This window comes from Cuculus canorus, chromosome 1 (assembly GCF_017976375.1).
Source record: "Cuculus canorus isolate bCucCan1 chromosome 1, bCucCan1.pri, whole genome shotgun sequence".
In the NCBI taxonomy this organism is placed as follows: Eukaryota; Metazoa; Chordata; class Aves; order Cuculiformes; family Cuculidae; genus Cuculus; species Cuculus canorus.
The window spans coordinates 168027366-168048849 of NC_071401.1; the positions used below are offsets into that span (position 1 = coordinate 168027366).

The following is a 21484-nucleotide window of genomic DNA, read 5'->3' on the forward strand; positions in this document are numbered from 1 at the left end:
AGATGTGAAATGGGCAAATAAGAATGGCAGGGAAGGTATTGTCAAAAATGCACAGACTGCTCTATGGAGAATCTAAATGAAAAACTTAAATCTGAAATGCAAAAAAAACATAAAAAAAGAACCCCCATTCTGTTCATTGTTGCTGACACAGAGTTAGTAGTATGTATATGCCAGTTTTGCAGTGAGAGCTTTATTGATGTTAAAGAAAGTAAATAGTATGAGAACACTGCTATGAGTTATTTCTCCTCAGCACTCTCTGTGTCTGTAAGTCTTTGCTAGACTGGTAATACAACAGTCATAAGCTGTTCCAGAAAACACAAATACTGCTTATTTTATGTTTTCCTTTTGAGCTAGGATGAATTTTCATTAAGAATATTTTTTTAAATTTGAGTTTTCTTAGACATACAGTTCTTAAAAACTGATATGTTTATGGATGCTTGAGAGTTTTGATGAAATTTTCAGTAGGAAAAAAAATTGTACGGCTCAAATTTTTGAGACTTCAAGAGTTTCAAGAGTTCAGTAGGCACAACATTGAGCCTAAGGCACTGAGCTGAGATCTTGGAGATATTAGCTCAAGGATGTTGGCCCTGTTCCAGAAACAGTCTTGAACTTATGGAGTACAGGCTAATCCTTGGTGATGTGTTCTCCTCCCCTTAGCCTTTTCCACCAAAAAAATGAACAACCAAACCACAGATATCAAATCCAAAAATAATTTTACAAAAAGCTTGATTTCATCCCTGTAAGGAATGAAAGAAAAAAACAAATGTGCGAAAAATACTATGGAATGAGAATTCCCAGCCCCATTTTGTGGAGGAGGAAATAAAAGCAGGTGAGAAAAGCAGCTTTCCAAGAGCTGTAATGCACCCTCCTGACAGATGGAAGGTTAAAAAAAACTAGGAACTTTTACTAGCACTTACAGCACAGGGCTTATTTTTCTGGGAAATATATTTACTGTTAGTGTTTGTGCCAGAACTTTCCTCACAAAACCGTTCTATGGATAAACCTCCTGTTTCCCTTAGAGTGCTTTCTGACCCCTCTGCCCATGATGGGAAACCTCCTGGGAACAAGATTGTCAGGGTGATACTGGGGTCCCAGTCATGAGAAATGAAGACAGGGACTAAACACAGTACTGGTGTACTCTTTCTAAGATGTGCATGTTGGCAGAAAAAAATGGGTGGCACTTTGGCTGGGAGTGACAGGAACCCAATGCATGCCCTGGCCAGGCCCCACTGATGAGGGCTATAGGCTGCTGAGGTCCCCTCCACACCCTCCCTTGGTGCTTTCTGCTGTTGTTCTCTCTCTAGATGTTTGACAAGGACTTTTTTTAATAAATTGTTTTTCACTTCATTATTCCAGAAACTTATATTCCTGGAAATTTGTCTTGCCATCTACAAACTGGAGAACTGCTCATCTGTTAGTACTGACTTCTGCTCATGTCCCCAGTTTGTCATTAGAGCTAAAAGTCTCCACTTTTAATATCAGATTTAAGTTGTCTTTCTGACTCCTGCCTTCTTTCCCCTTCTTTGATATTTGTGGTTTTCCCTCTCCTTCCAGCTTGAACTTGTGGGACTGGTGGCTTAATCCTGAAAGGATCTTGTCTTGAATGAAAGGCAATCCGTTGAAATTCATATGACCCATGAAGAACTGTGATATGTCAAAAGGTGTACTCATTGAGCAACACACTTAGTCTGATTTGGACTGAATTCTGAAGCATTAACTGATAATTAGATGGAAAAAAGTGCTTGAAAGGCTGATCTCACAGGCATGCTGTGTTTAAAGTTGGTGGTGTCAGGAAAACCTCTGTGGGTTCCAGGCTTTGTTAAAAGCTGTAGGTTATTCACACTAACTTTGTATGACCTAAAAATATCAGCAAATGTGGGCATTTTGGAGAATGCTTGCTGTTTCTAGGTACTTTTGCTTCAGTATTAGAAAGAAAAATACACTTAATCCATATTTGACAAGAATTTTAAATTATTTTGAGAAACCTATCTGATTGAGATGAGATTCCATACATTTAGTGCTGCTGAATGACACCTTATTCTCCATTCCTTTCAGTACTACTGTGTGGCTATTGTCTGATTTTCGTGACCAGCAAGGCAATCTTTTTAAACACCATCTATGCACAGAACAAATGTTCTGGTTGCTTACTCACTCCTCAAGGTAAGGGCAAACTTCTGAAGTTCCAAAAAATATCATAGTTTTCAACTCCCATCCCTTTCTGTCTTCTCTTCTGTCTCTTGTTTCTTTACCTCCAAGAGCTATCTTTTATTATTACGTCGCTTACTGTTCCACGGGGTAAAAATACTTTAGTCCCTCCCATATGAAATCAGAAGAGATGTTAAAATTTCTCTTGACATTTAGAGAGGTTTTGCTTTTTTCTTTTTTGATTAAAATTCTGCCCAAGTGATGCTTTAACTTTGTTTTGTGAGGAATATTTTTTTGTTCCGTGTTGCTTTTATTTTTTCTGTGTTCCTTTGTATGGGTTATTTTTGTGCTGAAGGTAGTTTTCAGACTACTTTTGTCAGAGTGGGTAAAAAAGTATTTGATGTTGTGAGTGACATTCTTGTCTCTTGTCATGAGACCTTATTACTCTCTACAACTACCTGAAAGGAGGTTGTGGAGAGGAGGGAGCTGGCCTCTTCTCCCAAGTGACAGAGGACAGGACAAGAGGGAATGGCCTCAAGCTCCATCAGGGGAGGTTCAGGTTGGATATCAGAAAAAAATTCTTCACAGAGAGAGTCATCGGGCACTGGCAGAGGCTGCCCAGGGAGGTGGTCGAGTCGCCTTCCCTGGAGGTGTTTAAGGAACGGGTGGATGAAGTGCTGAGGGACATGGTTTAGGGAGTGTTAGGAATGGTTGGACTCGATGATCCAATGGGTCCTTTCCAACCTTGTGATTCTGTGATTCTGTGATTCTGTGAAAAGTTTCTTCTCAGAGGAAGGTTTATGTGGCCTTTACTTGAGATGGGACTTAGTCTATCAGAGAGATGCAAGTGAGTTACAAACTTTGGTTAAAAATTCAAGTAATGTCAATGGGAATTTATTGAGTGTCTGGGTCCTCCCAGACGAGCATATTTAGAACCAGCTGCCGTCTGTTTCACTCAGTGCTTTTTTGAATGACAACCGTAGCAATCTTAGATATCCCAGCATTCATACTGCAGGTAATTTCAAATCCACGATTGAGAATTTTTAGTCCTCATGCTTCCTGCATCTTGGGTACCACAGCTCCTGGAGAATTGTCTTGGGCAAGGGAAAGGCTTGGCGTTGGGGGAGCAGCAGCATGCCTACCCAGCCCTGGCACAGAGACAGTGCGAGCTTTCCCCAAGACACCACACTGGAACCCACACTGAGCCACTATTAAACCAACATATCCCAAGAGAGGAGGGTGCCTGAGCTTTCAGGTGGTAGTCTCTGTAGAGCACAGACACTTGTAGCCTATATGCATTTGTTTTTCTTTCCTCTAGATTAGAGTTTGGGACTTTTGGGGTTTTTTTCTGTTCTTTTTTTTCTAAACCCTCAACATAATTTATGTGAAACACACTCGGACTTGATAACAATAAGCCTTCAGGCTCATGCCTGAGAAGGCACCTGAGTATAAATTATTGCACAATAATTCAAGCCCTGTCTGGTCTTATTGCTTCATAAAATTAACATTGTGATATGAACCAAAATGTCTTGAAGTCAAATTGCACTTTTTCAAGAGTTCAGTTGAAAGAGGGAAAAAAAAAAGACCAACAAAAAAACAAACAGGTCTTTATGACTGAAGTAAAATATAACACTCTTTCATCTCAAGTCTTTCTTTTCCCTTTTTAAAAGCCAGCTTTTTGTTCTGTAGGTAATGTGAGATCCCTTATTCTAAATAATCTGAGTCATTTCATCATTCAGAAGAACAGCAAAACCAGAAAGTTCCAGGATTTTATCTTTAATGAAAAATAATATTTTTCCCATTTTTTTTGTTTTAATGCTAGCAGTAAAAGGAATACTACATACAGTGCGATGAAAAAAGTACCTAGGAGACCTAGGAACTTTGTCACCTTCTTCTTAAAAAGTTCCCAAAATAAGAGTGGTGCAGGAGTTCCTGAGTGCTGTGTTGGTCACAAACCAGGATGTCTTTGCTCCTCTTACTTTAAAATGTGTATAAATACACACCAGCACATAAGGCAGGCACTAAGCCTAAGATCATATTGACAAGGAGTGTGAGGAAGACTGACTGAAGATTCAAAGCCATGCATTATCAATTAAACTGACAGAAAGGCTTGAGAATTAAAGGTGGTAAATGTCTTATGGCAGAGAGCTCATTTGCTCTTTCATGGCTGTAGGAAAAGCTAGCCTTTTACTGGAGAAGTCAGCTTGTTACAGAGTCCAAGCACACAGCTCTTTGCATCTCAAGAAATTGTATTGGCTACACAGAGATGAGCCAGAGATCAAGCAAACCTTTCTATGTATAACTTGCAACTGAAGTTACAGAATTTAATTTCTGTATAACTTACCATTAGTTTTAGGTCTCTTCCTATGCTATGGAAAAGACAGAATTTATTCTTAGCGTAAAATTCCAAATGCATGTTCATATTTTGGATGTTTTTATTTCTTGAATTTAATGATCCTCTCTGTCCTGCAGATAAACAGTAATAACACTGCTCATACCAGTTCTTGTCAAGACAAGATCTTTTAAACCAGTCTATGTGATGGTTAATACAGTAAGGCTGTGAGCGGTGCCATGGAGATTATTTTGCAAATGCACAAAATCTTCTTACAAGAAAAAGTCTGAGTCTGAAAGCAGGTATTTATTAAGGTAGCCCCAAGGAACAACAGTGCAGTAACTGCTGGGAAACACAGAACAAAAAAAAAAAGAAACAGAGGTCTAGAAGTGGAACTGAATGAAAGAAAAAAAAGCAAGGCTAGCCTTTGTCGACCTCATATATGTGCTAATATGAAAAAAAAAAAGTGAATTTGAATCAAAATCAAAGACACAAACTGCTGGGTCTGCTCTCTGCACACCTTTGAACTGGCCTAAGCATGCCTGAGTTTAAGGTGGGAAACATGCGTGAACTAGTTTGAGGATTTCACAATTATGAAAACTAAGCAGCCTTTTGTTTATGTATTTTGTTTAGTTAAATGTAGCACTATACACACCTTGTAAAAAAGGGTTTGAGCAAGTCTTTATGTACTTTTAGAAGGCAAGTAAACAGACAGAGAGACACTGACTGGTTTATCTCTCCAGCCAACACACTAGAAAAGCAAACTTACTTTCTTCTAGGTACTACTTTTTAAATGGGTTCTATCCAGTGTATACTATACAAGAAGATCTTCATGTGGGCTTGCAAGAATTCCCTGAGGCAGGTCCAGTAAAAGGTCTTGGTCACCATTTGTGGGACATGCCATGCAAAGGAAATCACCTTCTGTACATTCTATACATTCTATACATTCTCCTTTCTATGTTCTCAGTATCCACTCTCAGGCCTGGAGACAGAGGAACAACAGGGCGGTCAGTGTAACTATCACAGATTGCTAATACAAAACGGAAACAAAAGGCACAGTTTCCACAATGGAGAAGAGTCCAATGTAAATAGCTTGAAAAAAAATAAAAAAACTTGGACAGAATGAAAAAAATAATTAGGTCACTGACTCTAAGCCAGGAAAAAATACACACAAGAGGAAATTAGAACAGCAGAAGTATTTCGTATTAGCTCATCCAAAGATTTAACGTGCATGGGCAGCAGTATGTTCTGTCTTCTGGAAAACTATTTTGGGCAGGAAAGACTGTTAGGAATTTCTACGCCACCTCAACAGTGTAACCAGTCCTACCCAACAAATTATACATATGGCAGTATACATATGATATGAGATATCCTTTATTAAGCTTGAAAGCCAAGTGCTGGACTCACCCCTAATGAAAAACAGCACAAAGCCGGCTTGTTAACCCTTTTATACCATACATTACACACACATTGACAGCATACCATCAAGGTTACAAAGAGGGACCTGGCATTATTATTCTCCTCACTGCACATATGGATATTTAATTACACGTTAATGTTATTCTACATTAAAATGGCTGTCTCAGAGGCTGGAAGGAAGTTACAAAGCTTTCTTTTTTCCAGAAGTTGTATGAAGCATAGGATGTGATAAGTAACAGCTTGTAGAAATCATTTCCAGGCCTGTGAAAGGTACTAAGTGTTTGAAAACAATCTGCACAGAGTTACCAAAGGAAAATTGTGTTTGTCCAACGTGATTGCCTCCTGCAATGAAAGACTGTGGATAACAGCAGATAAGGAGAGAGCCGTAAATATTGTTTACCTTGATTTCAGCAAGGCTTTTGACATACTCTTCCACAGTGTCCACATAGCTGAGCAGATGTGAACTAGATGGATGGACACAAGGTTAGTTGGAAAACTGCTGGACTGTTAGACTTGAAGTCTTGTACTCAACGATCTGAAGTACAGCTGGTGGACAGTTATGAGTATGTTCAGTGGGTCAGTACTGGAGTTACATGTCTAACATCAACAGCAACCTGACTGATGTAAGGAAAGGCACTCCTAGCAATCTCATGGATGACACCAAACTGGAGAAAGCAGCTAACACAGGAAGGTAAGGCTCTCATTTAAAGGGATCCAAAGTCTGGAGAAATGGACTAGACAGGAAGTCATGAAGCTGAATAAAGGCAAACAAAAAGTCCTGAAACTGGGATGGAATAACCTCATGCAACAACAGAGGCTGGGAACTGTCTTGTTGGACAGCAGCTCTGCAGAAAATTTTCTGGGTAGTCATGGTGGACAATAAGTTGAACATGAATGAGCAGATTATTATTGCAGCAATGAAAGCTAATTATACGTAGAAAGAAGATAACCAGCAAGTCAAAGGCAGTGTTTATTTCCCTCTACTTATCACTCCTGTGCTCTGATCTGGAATATTCTGTCAAATTTGGGACCCTTCCATGCAAGCCAAACTGGAAAGAGTCCTCTGGAAGGCCAATGAGAGATTATCAGGTCTAGAGCATAGAACAAGAGAGGCTAAAAGAACTGGATTTGTTTAGCTGGAGAAGACACCTAAAGGGGACTGTCCTCCACTGCCTGAAACGGATAATAGAGAGTAGTTTTTAGAGGTGAACAGTAAAAGGACAAAATCCAGTGCCTGATCACGTACTTCAGAAAGGGACATTTCTAAAGGGTCCCAAGTGAAACACTGGGTCCCAAGAAGCAGTAGGATCTCCTTCCTTTGAGATCCAGAGAACTCACCTGCACAAGGCCCTGAGCAACTAAATCTAACTTAGGAAGTTGGCACTGCTCTGAGAGGGGAGATGGACTAAGTGATTCCCTTCAGACCTAGATTTTTCTGTAGTTCTGCATATCTAAAGAACCTAAGGCCTGTATCGTGCATGAACACGGCCTCTCTGCCCTGACTCATGAGGGACCAAGCAGACAAACTCTGCCTACAGCTAGTATCTGGTGGTCATAGAAATGTACTTGCTGCACTATGAAGTGGTTGTAGCACTTCAAAGGTGCTTTGAATTCCCAACTCTTACCTTGCAGGAAATATTCTGTTCATTCACTCCAATTCAAAAGAATTGCTCTGTGATCCATTTTCTGAATTCTCTGTCAGAACAGGCCAACGTACAGGAAAGAAAAGTAAGAACCGTATGACCAAGACAACAAACAACTAGAGATTGGCTCTATAGACAATTGATGAAGGCATTGAAGTAAATGAAAAAGAATTGGTAACAATTAAAAAGGGGAAGATCAGAAGGTCTCTGGTCCCCAGCATATCCATGTGTTTTATATGTAAGAACAGAAAAACACCTAGGTCTTCTCTTCTTGTCGAGATAATTTTTCCATCCGCTTCCTTATTAATAAGAAGGGAAAGAAATAATAAGAAAAAGAAATAATAAAGAAAAAAAGTGAGAACTTACACTAAAGAGACTGAAGAATTGAATTTTGTTCCTTTTTCAGCCATTGATTGTCAATAGGGATACAAGGCCAGTTCCTCAAACCGACATTTCACAGGCAGTGTGCTATAAGAGGAGTCTTTTCTTAACACACTGAGATAAAACACAGAGAACACTGGTCCACTTCCAAGTGTAACTGGAGCCAGTCTGAACTCTACTGTGAATTTACAGGCTACAGCTATTTAATATTCCCAGGACCACTCACTGCTCCTAGAACCAACTGCACTGGAGTGGCTTTGTCCACACTTTTCAACTCAGCTTCCAAACCAGCATGGACTTCTCCGCAGTGTCTACTGGGACTAGCTCCCAGCCTGACTCAACTCAGGCACTCAAGAATTGTCAAAGAACAGTTGGCATAAGCCAAAACCAAGTCAGAAACTGTTCTAGCCTTTCAAAACAGTGTTTGCATGATCATCAGAGCGTAAGGCTTACAGTTACGTGTGGAACAATGAGAAAAGGGTATTGAATGAATGATTGTGACGCAAATGTAGTCCTCCTCACATAGTAAATATAGTTTTTCTGTGCTATCCTGCCAAATACTTCCCTCTTTTCTTCAAATCTTCCCTCTTTTCTTTCTTTTCTGAACTATTGAGTAGGTATGCAAGATAAGATCTCGGTTCAGCACTGATCAAAATCAGTAAGATCTGCATTAATCCTCCTGCCTGTCTTCTTTATCTATTGTGGCATTTAAAACTATTCCAATCTATTCCAAACTCCTTGTGTAAGGGATCAATTAATCTCATATTTCATAGCACAAAATCCTGTCAGGACCCAAGCCAGGCTAGAACTGCTTTGTAGTAAATAATAAAGATCATCAAAAATCATAACAAAGTTTTTGAACATCTGCAGGTTTTTTTTTTTCAAAGAGATGCACTCCTTTAAATTGTTCAGTTCTTTAATTTACACTGGCTTTGTCTCTCAGTTCAGGAAGTCTGACTTAACTATCTTTAATGTTTATTTGGATCATCAAATAAGAAAAATCTTGCAGTTCCCTAGTTCAAGGAATCTAATTTTGAATAGGGATAGAGATATCTCTAAGATGTCCATTTTAGAAACAATTCCTTGAGGCAAAAGGAGAGGTACAGAAGCATTTGCTTCTAAGTGTCAGACTAACAGACCTCAAGCCTTTATAGTGCCTCCCAGTTTTTCCCAGAACATATTCTTCTTGAAGCTGGCACAGAACCTGTTACAATGGACTACTTTATGACTGTGTTACCTCTCCTTTGTGTTAATCCGCAAGGAGTAAGGCATAGGTCAAAGACACATTGGAAAAAAAGCATCATTTTTTCTGTCAAAAAAATATTTTGACTGCAACTCTAGCTCTGACAAAACTCAGACATTGAGCATCCTTCCTTCTGCCCCACAGCTTCACGTACTAACTAGGAGGGCTGAAAGACTCAGCACACAGATCCCCAGTGCCTAGTGTACCACAATGGACGTCCAGGCTTCACTCAGTCAGAAATGCCCCATTCTGAAAGAAGATTCTTGCATGCGGATGGCATAATGGAAAAATCTTTTTGTCATGAAAAAATATCAACTTTTTGCCCAAAGGATTTTTCAAAAAATGGGTTTTTTTAGAAAATGGTAGTAAATCTCTACAAAATCTTGATTGTCTAGGCTGCCAGCTACTAGAGAGCCAAAGGCTTTGTGAGCCAAGTAGCTGGAGAGCCATCAATTCAGAGATAAAGAATGTGTCAGCCTCAGGAGCTGGGTGTACCAGGGAGCCTGGAGCAGGAGAAACCAGGTAGCCTGGCAAGCCTAGCTGTCAGAAGGCATTGGCTTTTTATCATCAATATTTTTTTAGTAGAAATAACTTCCGGCATTTTCAACAGAATCTCATTCTCAGAAACCCCAACAGTGAGATTACTAAGGTACCCTAACTAGGCCAAATGTGAATGTCAGCATGAGGATGGAGCTCACCTTCATAAAGCAAAAGGAAGTAGAAGGCTGGAGGAACTTCTGCGTCTTTAAGAAAACAAAGTACAGCCTATAGGTCCCAAATATTCTTTGCTACTTATACTATGGCAGAGAAATCACTTCTCAGTAGCAGACTTTTTTTTTTTTTTTTTTTTTTTTTTTTTAACAGAGATTAATACGACCATGATAAAACAAGAGATGACCATTCTATTTGGCAGCCCAGGCCAGAGTGGCTCCCTCCAGGAAGACTAAAGCCAGCACCTCCTATGAGGTCAGAAGCACTTCGCAAATCATGCTGCACTGATCTGTGATGCAGCCTCGTTGCAGAAGTTTAGGGCATTCACAACTCAGGGTAGAGCTGAATTAAGTGATGCAGAACAACTAAGTAATCATAACTTTATTTAGATTCTATCCTGTTGCCAAGCTTATGAGTTTCTATGTCCTCCTTTCCTTGAGAGCAGTTCCCTTGCTTACATGTTGACTTAGAGTTGTTACAAGGTCAAAGCATTTTTTAGGCTTATGGACAGTGAGTGTCTCATAAAAGTGACAGCAGGAGGATATTTTTTTCTCAGACTGGACAGAGGCCACACCAGTTTTGTGGGAAACCTAGTCCCACAGAGTCCTAATTTTGTTGTTATCATCAATTGCCAAGAAGATGGATTACACATGGCATTGCTTCAGTGAGATAGGACACACATATATCATGTATGACGACAACATGAACAAGTCCTTCAAGGCTTGATCTAACATTCCTTCCTTCTATTTGACCTTTCATCCTGCTTTATTTTTTCTCTCTGGCCCCTGATTCTCTCTAGACATCATCTTTTATCCCAAGAACAGTTCTTTATCTCAATCTCACACTGTCTCTGTTCTTTCTATGGTTGCAATATCTCTGAATTCACATTATACCCCATTTTAGGCCAAGGGAAGGCCTGAATCTCAAAAATCAATAGGGAAGTGCAAGAAAAGTAGCTCAATCCAGACCTATCCACAGGCAGCTCCTTTCATCTTCCTGAGATGAAATGCCATTTCTGTAACAAGTGCCTTTTCATTTGAAATCCGTCTTTTCAATGATGAAATAACACTTCTGAAAGCATCACATCAGAGAGGATGGTACTTTGGGGACACAGTGATAGCAAGTGACAGAGGATAATCTCAGCAAGCATTTAGTAAGGTAGGAAGCACAATACCTATTCAAACTTTGATTAGGTAGAAAACTTCAAACTGCGATTAAGCCAAATCTCTAAAAAAGGCAACCAACTGCTGGGGCATATAGAGAGATATCCTCAGAAATCCAGAAACTCTAAAGGCTCTGGTTGTTTTTGCTCCTAAAAGACTTATCCGGGACAAAATACTAGAATGCAATTAATTTTAATTATTTTCCTCAGAGTTAGTAGCTTCCCATTTCAAAATCCAAGGCAAAAATACTTCTAGTCTTTGAATCAGTAAGATCTCACTCTTGGCTTTTCATCTTTCTAAAGGATCCCATGACAGTACTGCCATCTACAACCTTAAATTCTTTGAATTTGAATGACTCTACGCCAAAGTACATATAATCCCACAGTTGTCATTAACATGATGAGTCATAATAAGGACCTAAAATTTTGGAAAACCAAAATCCTACTTCTTCCGCATTTCTTAAATAAGTAGGAAGAACACAGTTAAAAATAAAAATAATAATAATAAAAAAAAATTTTACTATAAACAAGCGGTTCTGCCCTAGCTGCCATCAAGCATTATGTTTCGTTGCCAGACTTATATAGCACACCTGGATGACTTATGTTTCCTTTTAATTTGTGCAATTCCTGGAAAATAAAATGCCTCATTACATTCTGCAATGCACTAGCATTTCTGTAAGGTGCCTCGAGTATCTAATCATCACAATGCTTTAATTTTATTTCACTAAAATGAACAGACAGGCTCAGAAGATATTTAGCTTTTGGCTTTTAAAGGAACAGTTGGCATTCATAATTTACAGTATTTCTATTATTTCAGCTAAGATGATTCATAGAAAATGACTGTCGTCTGGCAGGTTGCATTTAAAACTGTACTATTGAACACATCCCCAATTACTGTGAAATAAGCAATGTACAAGGAATATCATTACATACAAGGAAACAGCTGCTAAAATTTAAGACAGGTAATTGTGTAAAGTTCAAATAACACTGGCAGAAAATCCACCCATTTTGCTAAAGCTTCCAATATGAAAAAAGAAGTGTACGTTCCAGGTGCAGCTAGGGTCGACCCGCGTCATAGAGTCATGTTGTGGGGATTTGTTGTACATTATTATGTAAGAGAGGCCTTCAGCTTCAAATACAGAGCAATTGGCATGAATTTAAATAAAACAATGAAGGGAATTAGCTGAAGAAAATTAATGTGAGGCCAGCCCATTTTAAACACAACATGTTCAAAAACCTTGTTTGATAAACAGTAAAGCTGAAAGCAGGTATTCGCCTGCTTGCATGTATGGTCTCTGCCCTTAGCACATAAAAGCTGCCTCCAGCCATCACACACAGTCCTGTACACACACACACACACACACACACAGAATCATGCTATTCGAATGAATATATGCACACAAGCATTCTTCTCAGTTTAACATCATCACACATGTTAAATAGGTCAAAATAATGAAAGCACATACATGAGAATGCACATAAAGAGCCACACATGCCAGATATAGAACAAGCATATGTGTGTGAAGATGAAGCATATGTACAGATTACCGTAAAACCAAATAAAAATGAAAAGAAATTGAACTGATTTCATAATTTATCATTTGATATTCCAGCCCCATTCTTCATTTTTTTTGTGTGCGATTAGAGACGTTTCTAGATAGGCCCTATCATATTTTCCCCATAGATACCATAGTTTCTTGATCTTCTACTCAATTAAAATTTCAATTTATAGTGGTACTTCTTTAACAAAAAAAAAGTAATGTGTACCACTGCTAACATTAATAAGGTAGTCTGTACAAAATCTAGTTGCCCATACATTTAACAAAATTTCTAAGTGAAAAGTTTCTGTTGTTGTGTTGCAATTAAGGTGAAAAATAATGCACGGTCAGGGGCATAAGAGGTATAACTAGAATCACTAGCTACGAATACTGATTGAAAACCTGTGTTAAGAAAATTTCTGCTTTGCACAGGTTTGTAAGGAATTTAAGAATTGAAATTTCAATCCAGAAAATGGGAATTCTTAACTGGGATTACTTATGACAACTTTATAGCTTCAGAGGTAGGGCTAGAAAATTAGACCTGACAAAAAAATAATCACCATATTCACAATTAGCTGAATTGTTTACCTGCTTACCATTTGTGAGCATATCTTCCCAGGTACTCAGCACCTAAATATACTGGAAGAATTTCCCAGGAGTAAAAAGAGCAGATGCTCTGATTTATTAACAAAGTATTAAAAGCGTGCATGTAGACTTGAAGTTTAAAGATGCATCACTCAAGATCTTTTGTGGGTAGAATTCCTGTGTATCTCTTAATATTAAAGTTCAAACCAGCCATTGTCTCAACGGACTGTGTTAAATATATGCTTAGATCAAACTGTTCAGACAAATTCATTTTTATTAATTCATCCTTTTAAAAGACATGTGTAAGTATAAATAAAATAATGCTCTAGAATTTAATGATAATAATTCCGTTTCAGGATTTTTATCATTTTGGCAGAGGATAGGAGGAGTGGCTGAGATAACACTTGATGACAGAATTATTACCTAGATCTATGGTTAAACTACGTAAATAATTCATCGTCACACTAGATACGACTTTCTGAAAATCTACTGCATTTCTCCCCCCTGTGACGAACGTATTATGCATCATTGTTTCATTGTTAATTGCAGTGGAGACCAGATAAAGGAGCTTAGAGTACCTACTGTGCAAGTGAAAATTGTTTGCCCTATTCAAAATCAGTAGTGCTTAACACAGTAAAGGCAAAATACCAAGAAAAACAGTGAATGGCTTTCAGTCTTTAGTGCTGATAAACAAGTTTATTATTTCTATTGTTTAATTACAGAATTAAAGCTAACCCATTCTTGTTACACCTAGATGTACGTCAATGAGTTTCTAAATGTAAAGGAAGAAACTATGTCAGTTAGACCCACAGGAGGAAAAGGCCAAAGAGTATTTAATCCATTTGGCTCTGAAAAGAAGTTGTTGATTGGACAGGAAAATTATTGAGCAAGTGTAAGGACCATATTTGAGCACTGTTCATGATTTTTTTTCCTTTGAGGCAAAGACAAAGAAGAGATTTTCAAACTGTTTATTGCACTAGACTTTTACTTGGGATTGCTGAAAGTAAAGTGCCACGTAAATGCTAGAGAGAAAAACCTCCTTTCATTTGAGTACAGACGAGACCTAGAGAGCAGCACTTCATGTTTGCTTTCAGCTGTATAAGGACAATAAACCAAATCTGCAGGCAGGGCTTAAATGGAAAAGCCATAGTCTTTGGTTTGCTACAACTTGAGGCTGGACACCCAAGAGTAACACTGCACCCATAGCTAATCAGAGTGATGGTCAAATGCCTCTGCTTTTGGAAAAGCAGAAAAGGGAAAACATTACTGTATTGCTTAAGAACTAAGCAAGAAAAAAAAATATTTTAATGATTTTGGTCGGTGAGTTGTAGAGTAGTTACAAGATTAAGAGGGCACCAAATTTGTACAGCCCTGTAGGTAACTTTGGAAAGACACATTTGAGAGGTATAAAGCTGAATTAATTTCAACACTTGATGATCAGGACTGTTGTTTATCAAAACCACTCATTTTTAATCAGCCCTTGGATACTCCTGCACAGGTGTCCCTATCCCAGCTTCCCCATTTCTTGATGGAGTCCTGGAGCCTTTCTCTGCCACTGTCCCTCAGCTCCTGATTTTTGCTCCAGGGTACACAGGTGAATACACATAGATAGACATGATCCTTCTCCAAATACTATTCAATGAAATTTATTTCTTTTTAGTCACCTTAATAAATTGATATATATCCTTCTCCTCCCCCTCAAAACCTCCCATCTTTTTTTTACTGTGTGACACTCTAATCAGCATTGTCACAGGACTAAAGTCATTTGTCCACAGCCCATCATTGCTGGGGATGCTGGTTTGAATGCTGGTTTATCATCCAGTATGCCATCTTCTCGTACGTGGGGGCTGCCACATGAGTTGGCAATAATCCCCACTTTGAATTTCGGTCCTCTCATAATGTGAAAGGCAAACAATACTCAGAGCTGAAACAGAGGAAACAACTTGCAGGAGCTGCACACAATAGAAATCCTGATAGCAAATAGAAATCATAGAAATAACCATCAGCTCATCATCGCTACAGTACAGCAATAGGGAGAGATTCAGTTTGGGGTACATTAAGAGAATGTGAATAGCACTGTTACAGCAGTGTGATACACACAGTTCCTACTTCAGCTGTATTATGAAAATAGTGTTATGCAGGTGAAGCCCCTGTGAGGTGTTAGCTAATTTTCTCAGTGCAAACGAAGAACTAACTGACCTCCAGAGATAGGGCTTTCCTCCCTACAGAAATATTTATGCGTTATGCTTTGCATATCTGAAGACAAAACCAACCAGCCTGGCTGGGGCCAGGACACAAAATCTGGATTTCAGGGAACTTGAAACCTGAAGTTATAGAACCCTGGGAAATCCTGAATTCTGGACAAGTCCATTTTCAGTTTTTCAAATGTGGGGATTTCACAGCAGCAACAAGGAATTGTCAGTCCTGTTATTTATGTGTACGGTTCCCTTTGAGCTAGAATGGGTGTTTTTGGACTGAGCTTGTGTCCATCAGTTTCAGACCAAAACTGGGGGATTTTTACTAGTGTGCCATGTGTATTCATAAGTAACTCCCCAAAAAAGTCACTGCTTACTTTTAAATTACCTACTGTGTTCAAGATTGTAATCAGAGCCTCATACTTCTGCCATTCCTGTCTTATAGGTCATTAGGAAGGTCTTTCACTCACCCCCATACACTAACTTCTCTGTTGAGTCTTATTGTTCCTTACCAATTAGATATTTAATTTCAAATTCTACAGGGACCCTTTAATACACAGTTTATATTCCGTAACATTACAGGACATTTCTTTGCAACTTTTATTTTCCATCTGGATAGCATTTTCAATTCAATTGTTTGCAATTTCATTTTCAGTCTACAAATATCAAGACATCATGACACATCTGCGTTTCATACTTCTCAGCAAGTGTTTTAATGGAAATAAATGTGGTATCTTACAAGTCCTAGGGAAATTAGAAAACAAAAGACAGCTGTGTCCTGTATGAAAACTTCTCAGGTGAGAATTCTACCTGCGGTCTACTGTCTCCCTTAGCAGCCTCTGAGCACCTCCCCTCAAATGGATCCCTGGCTTTGTCTCTGTAATGCTTCAACAATAACCCAAGATGTGGACTGGGCTTCACCAAATGATGTACAGCCCCGGGAAAAATGAACAATTGGTCACTGGAAATTTATTCTCATTGCCCAAACCTTCCCTCTGCAGTCCTTTTACAACCTCAGCACAGCCAGATCCCTTCGCTTTGCATCTCTGTTAACACTAATTATAATCATATCCCAAATAGCGGTCAGACTTCTCAGATAATACCTTCAGTTGTCCAAACCTTCTCTTCGTTCGCAGCCCATTTGTTGCACTTCATAACTGGATTCATAAGTCTTGTGATCCTGCTTTAAACCCAGATAACCCTTGCCCTGGCCAAAAAGAAAAATTCTTAGGGCAGATTAATTTCTCTTACCCAAACAGTCTGTGGGCAGCCTCTTGGCAGCCACTCTCCAACTGAACACCTAGGTTCTATCTTCCTCCTAACCACCATACCCCAACCCCAAACCTAGACATTCACTAAGCTTTAGACCAAGATCCCAAGGCAAAAAAACCCCCATGAACTGATTTGGCAGCCTAACTGCTATCGTGCTTCTGCGGCAGATCTAGGTACTTTCTCTCTCCTAACTTCAACCCAAACATAGCCATAACCCAGGCAAGACCTAAGCTCCAAGTTCTCTCCTGAGGTCATCTTCACCTTGGCCACCCTTGAGGTTTATTTTCTAATACTAGGGACACACCTCTCATAGGCTTGAGGTTAGGAGAGAGATAAAGCCCAGCACTTCAGTTGTGCTGGCATTGCAGAGAGGCTACCAAGGAAAGGCTTGGACAAAAAAAAAAAAGAGGTCTCTTGGGAGAAATTTTCTGTCTGGGATGTCACCTGGAGTCTCAGACTAATGCTCAGCCCATGCCTAGAGTTAGGCTAAGAAGAGGTACAAAGCCTAGGTGTCTAGTTGGAGTATGACTGTAACAGGACTGCCTCGGGGAAATCTGGGGAGAAAATATTCCTCTTTTTCATTTTTTTGTTTTGCCACAGCTAGGTTTGTCTGAGGTTAGATCTGTGGCCACTTCTAAGAAAGAGAGTTAGGAAAGAAAGAAAGAAGCCCTTGTGGTACAGTTGTGTGTGTGCAAAATAGGCTGCAGAGGGAAAGTTTGGACAAGAAGAATTTTCTCCTTTTCATTTTGTCAATGGCAAAGGTATTCTGGGGTAAAGGCTTCAGCCACTTTTAGGGTTACAGATAATACAAGATGTGAGATAAAGCTTTAGCATCTAGTTGGAGCAGAAGGTTTGAGCAAAGAAAGGGCCAAGGCTGGAAGTCCTTATGTAAAACTCAGCCCTTGGATATGACTAAGGCTAGAGTTAGGAGAAAGACAAAGACTCAGTTCCTGTTGTGGTGGGGTCACGAAGAGGTTGCCAAGAGAAGAGCTGAGCAACAGAGAGATTTCTCCCCCAAGAGCTTTTCCACCTGGAACATTGCCTAGGGATTTGTGCTAAATCTCAGCCAATGCCAAGGTTTAGCTTTTATATTGTATGTTTAAAACTGAGAAAATTAAAAAGAAATATTAAAAATTTACATGAAGACTTGGCAGATCTTAACACAACATATCAATTTAACTATCCATCTTCTTCAAGGGAAGTATAGACCTTGTTGTAATTTTCCCATGGTTAAAAAAACAAGTTGCTTCTAAGATACCCACATACGAGTCATAACCAGTAGTGCACTTCAGGATAGTTTCACTGAGTTAGGATCAAGACCATCCTTGGAAGGGTCCATTTGAGGCCCACTCTTGTATGCAGGTCTCACTGAGGGAACTAACTTACGGAGAACTTCAGGCTCAAACAATTTTGCTGCACAGGGGCTGAAAGTCAGCATTTTTACACTCCAGATGTGATCAGATGAGACAAGCCATGATGCTCAACAGAGTTTGCTGTCACTGAGCAGAGATGACCTCAGCCCCTCACTCTTCACATATTCTGGGAGCACCTACTGCTCTCTGGTACTTCTGCTGACTTTGGACCAGCTCAAAGACCCAGCAGAAATGCAGCCCATGAGAAAAAGTAGGGCACTTTCTACTGGATTAGTGAATTTAAGTGGTTCATGCAGGGTGAAAACAAGAAGTGGAACTGAGGAGCAGAAGGAGATTTGGTGTCACAGCTGTGTCAGCATGGAGGAAAGAGAGGGAAGCACAGAGAGGAGAGCTGCATGGAGGGGTAGGATTGTTCCTTTGGGATGCAGCAATCAATTTCAGCCACTTTATCCAAGTGCATGTTAGGGATGACTTCTGCCAGCTGAAGAACACCCCTGCTCTCTTCCCAACCCTAGGTGCCACCTTCCCATGCCTGTCTCTTTTGGGACCATTGCAGCTTCCTAACTCAGAAAGGGGGAGAGCTCTTTTCTACAGGTTAGAGACTGAAACATTGTGCAAGGCCAGAGTAAAACCAGCATGTGGCATGGAAGTGGGCAGCACGGTGAGAAACAGCATTCAGGGTGATAGTTGTTTTCAGTCATTTCAGCAAAGTTCACTGCAGGATGTCAGGCCAGCGACTGTGACACAGGCAATACCACAGCAGTCTGCCTGCCACCCATGCCATTTTTCATCCTCACAGAATCACAGAATGATCTGAGTTGGAAGGGAGCCACAAGTCCAACTCCTATCCCTGCAGTGTGTCAGCTGGAGAGATTGCTAATGGCTGGGTCATTTTGCAGTCCTTTAACAGGGTTGAGCTCTTCTTGGGCTGCACAGTGGCTTTCAGCTGCAAATGGTAAAACTGGAAGACCCTCAACAAAGATACAGGTGGGGCTGGAAAGATGATGACTGGAAAATCTGATTTTTATCTCCTGAAAATGTCATGTTTGAGGAAAAAGGATGAGCTGGGAAAGATGCACAAGGCAAAATCAAAATTATGCCACAGGGTAAGGATTCTAAAAAAAAAATCTGTTTAGGAATTGAGGAGCCTTTCACCTTGTTGAGAGGGCTATTTGTATACTCCCTTTCACTTTCTGGAAAAAAACATTTTTGTCAGACCAGCAACGGGAATCTATCAGTGTGTCATCTCCATTTTCCTGGTGGAAAATAGGATTTGCTTTTTCCCTTGGGAACACTTCCACTTTCACCTTCATATAGATGACAATTTCTACTGAAGGGAAACAATTTTCCCTGAGAGGGAGCTCCCCTGGCACACAGCAGCACTGGGCTGTCTCTGACCATGCTGCTGCTGCTCCTCACCCCCCAGCCCAGCCCCGGGTTCCTCACTTGCAGGCCATGAATTATGTAGAGGATGGAGGGCAGATGAAGAGGATGATGAGGAGAAGGAACAAGAAAATGAGCCTGCTAAAGTTTTAACCTGGTACAGAGTTGTGCTGAGACCGTGGGGCTATAAACTGTACTCAGAACCAGCAATACAGATCAAGGCAAAAAGTGTCAACACCTTAGATGTGGAAGCTCCCACATTAGTAGACTAGTTGCCTCCTGAACCACACTGCCTCTCTCCACAGCTCTCACCACCTGATGGCAACACTCTTGACCCCTCTCATTTGAAGTTGTTTACAAAGAGCAATGCTATTTGAACAGGACTTATATACTTCTTGTAGAGTATCTCAGCAGCTGGTATTGTAGTCTCACTACAATGTGAGACCTATGAAACCACAATAAAAAAATCCCAACAACAGACAACTGTTTAAAAACTCTGGTTTATGGCATTTTGGAAGAAACATTATCTAATAACAAAAACATTGAAGGTGACTTAAATAGCTTGCAGTTCTCTGGAACATCTGGGCTTATAGTCATTTGTTACATAAACTATGAATAGGGCCAAATGAACTAAAAATCCTTCTGTTTTTCTTTTCCTTTATATATAGCTTTTTCCACCTGAAGAATGCAGTGCAGGCCCTTAATCACATCTGCAATATCACAGTGTGTCAGTTTTATTTAACAAAGCAATACATATTTCAGCAACAACGCTATGTGAACACATTTACATTTTACTTTCTCTGTTTAACCAGGTGGGTTTTTTTAATCTCAAGGGTTTCTTGATGGATGAAGATTTTTTATTTGGAGGCTAATACTGATTTTTTTGGGTAGTGACCAGCTAGGTCTGTGGGAATGCATTTTTAAAATTATCTCTCTCTGTGGAAGTTATTTTCTGTTTGTTAACAGCTGCTTATGCATTGTAATGATCATCCTCTGCCCTGAATACTGTGAACAAAGACCACACTCCTATGTAACTGAAAACTGTATCTTCACATATACATGCAAGGGGTTGATTACAGCTTCAGAGGAAGAGATTGTTTTGACATTTCCTAGCTTCTCACTTCCTCTGTTTGTAGTCTTGAATAACATCTCTGTTAACAGCTTTTTTTTTTTAATATCCTTTCCTAAATTTGCCTTTTCTTTTCAATTAGAATGTAGAATAAATTGCACTGCATGTAGTGATCCCTTTTTCACAATGTATATTGCCATCAGAGACGCAATCTTGTTTTTCAGCCCTGCAAGCAGAGACCTCCACCGTTTCATCTAAATATGTCTGTGGGTATCCTGGCTTCAGGGTGAACTGTGCCTTTCCCTTCCTTTTGTGCACACCCTTGAGAGATGACAGGCTGAATTTCCTTTACATCTTTAGCTGTGGCAACCACCACTTTAGACTGGATATCTGGATGAATATATTACAGTCTTTGATGAAACCTTGGTTGTTTTTTTTTTTTTTTCTGGCTGACTGATGTGGCAGGGCCAGCAGTGTTTGCCACACAAAAAAAGAAATTTTCCTTTTGACGTCCCAGACCAGCAGCAGCCTAGCATGTGGAGAAAATATGGGAATTAGTGCCATTCTTCTTCTGCACCAAAAGCTCCCCAGACTCTCAAGGGCTGCTCCCAGATCTCCACATGCATCAGTGACTTGCTGGGCCCTAAACAGTCCTCCATCCAGCTCATAAACCAGCCAGGACTTCCCTGCTCACTCTGGAGGTAAACTGAGATCCCACCCACAAATCAGCCCCCACTTTCCACCAGTGACCTGGGAATCTATTGCATCTGCTCACACTACAGACCCCTTGCCCCTTTTCCTGCGTATAGCTGTGATCTCAAGGTGCTGATTTAAACAACTCAACTTCTTATAGAGAAACTCATTAGTAATTCTGCCACAGGCACTTGGCAAGCAAGAACAAAAAAAGCCATGCAAGCTTGGTACTCAGATTCAGTTTGCCATTCCTTGCACCCCTTGGGTCAGCCTGGCTATCAACCCACTATGAAAGACCCATGTTTTGATTACCTCTACTGTATGAAGCTGCTGCCTCCCA

At 39.9% G+C, this 21484-nt stretch overlaps 1 long non-coding RNA gene across 2 annotated transcripts in view; it reads right to left on the bottom strand.

The window, feature by feature from the left end:
- LOC128854538 (uncharacterized) overlaps nucleotides 1-21484 on the bottom strand; it is an 81913-nt gene that overhangs the window by 18726 nt on the left and 41703 nt on the right. The gene's annotated exons all lie outside the window — the stretch shown is intronic.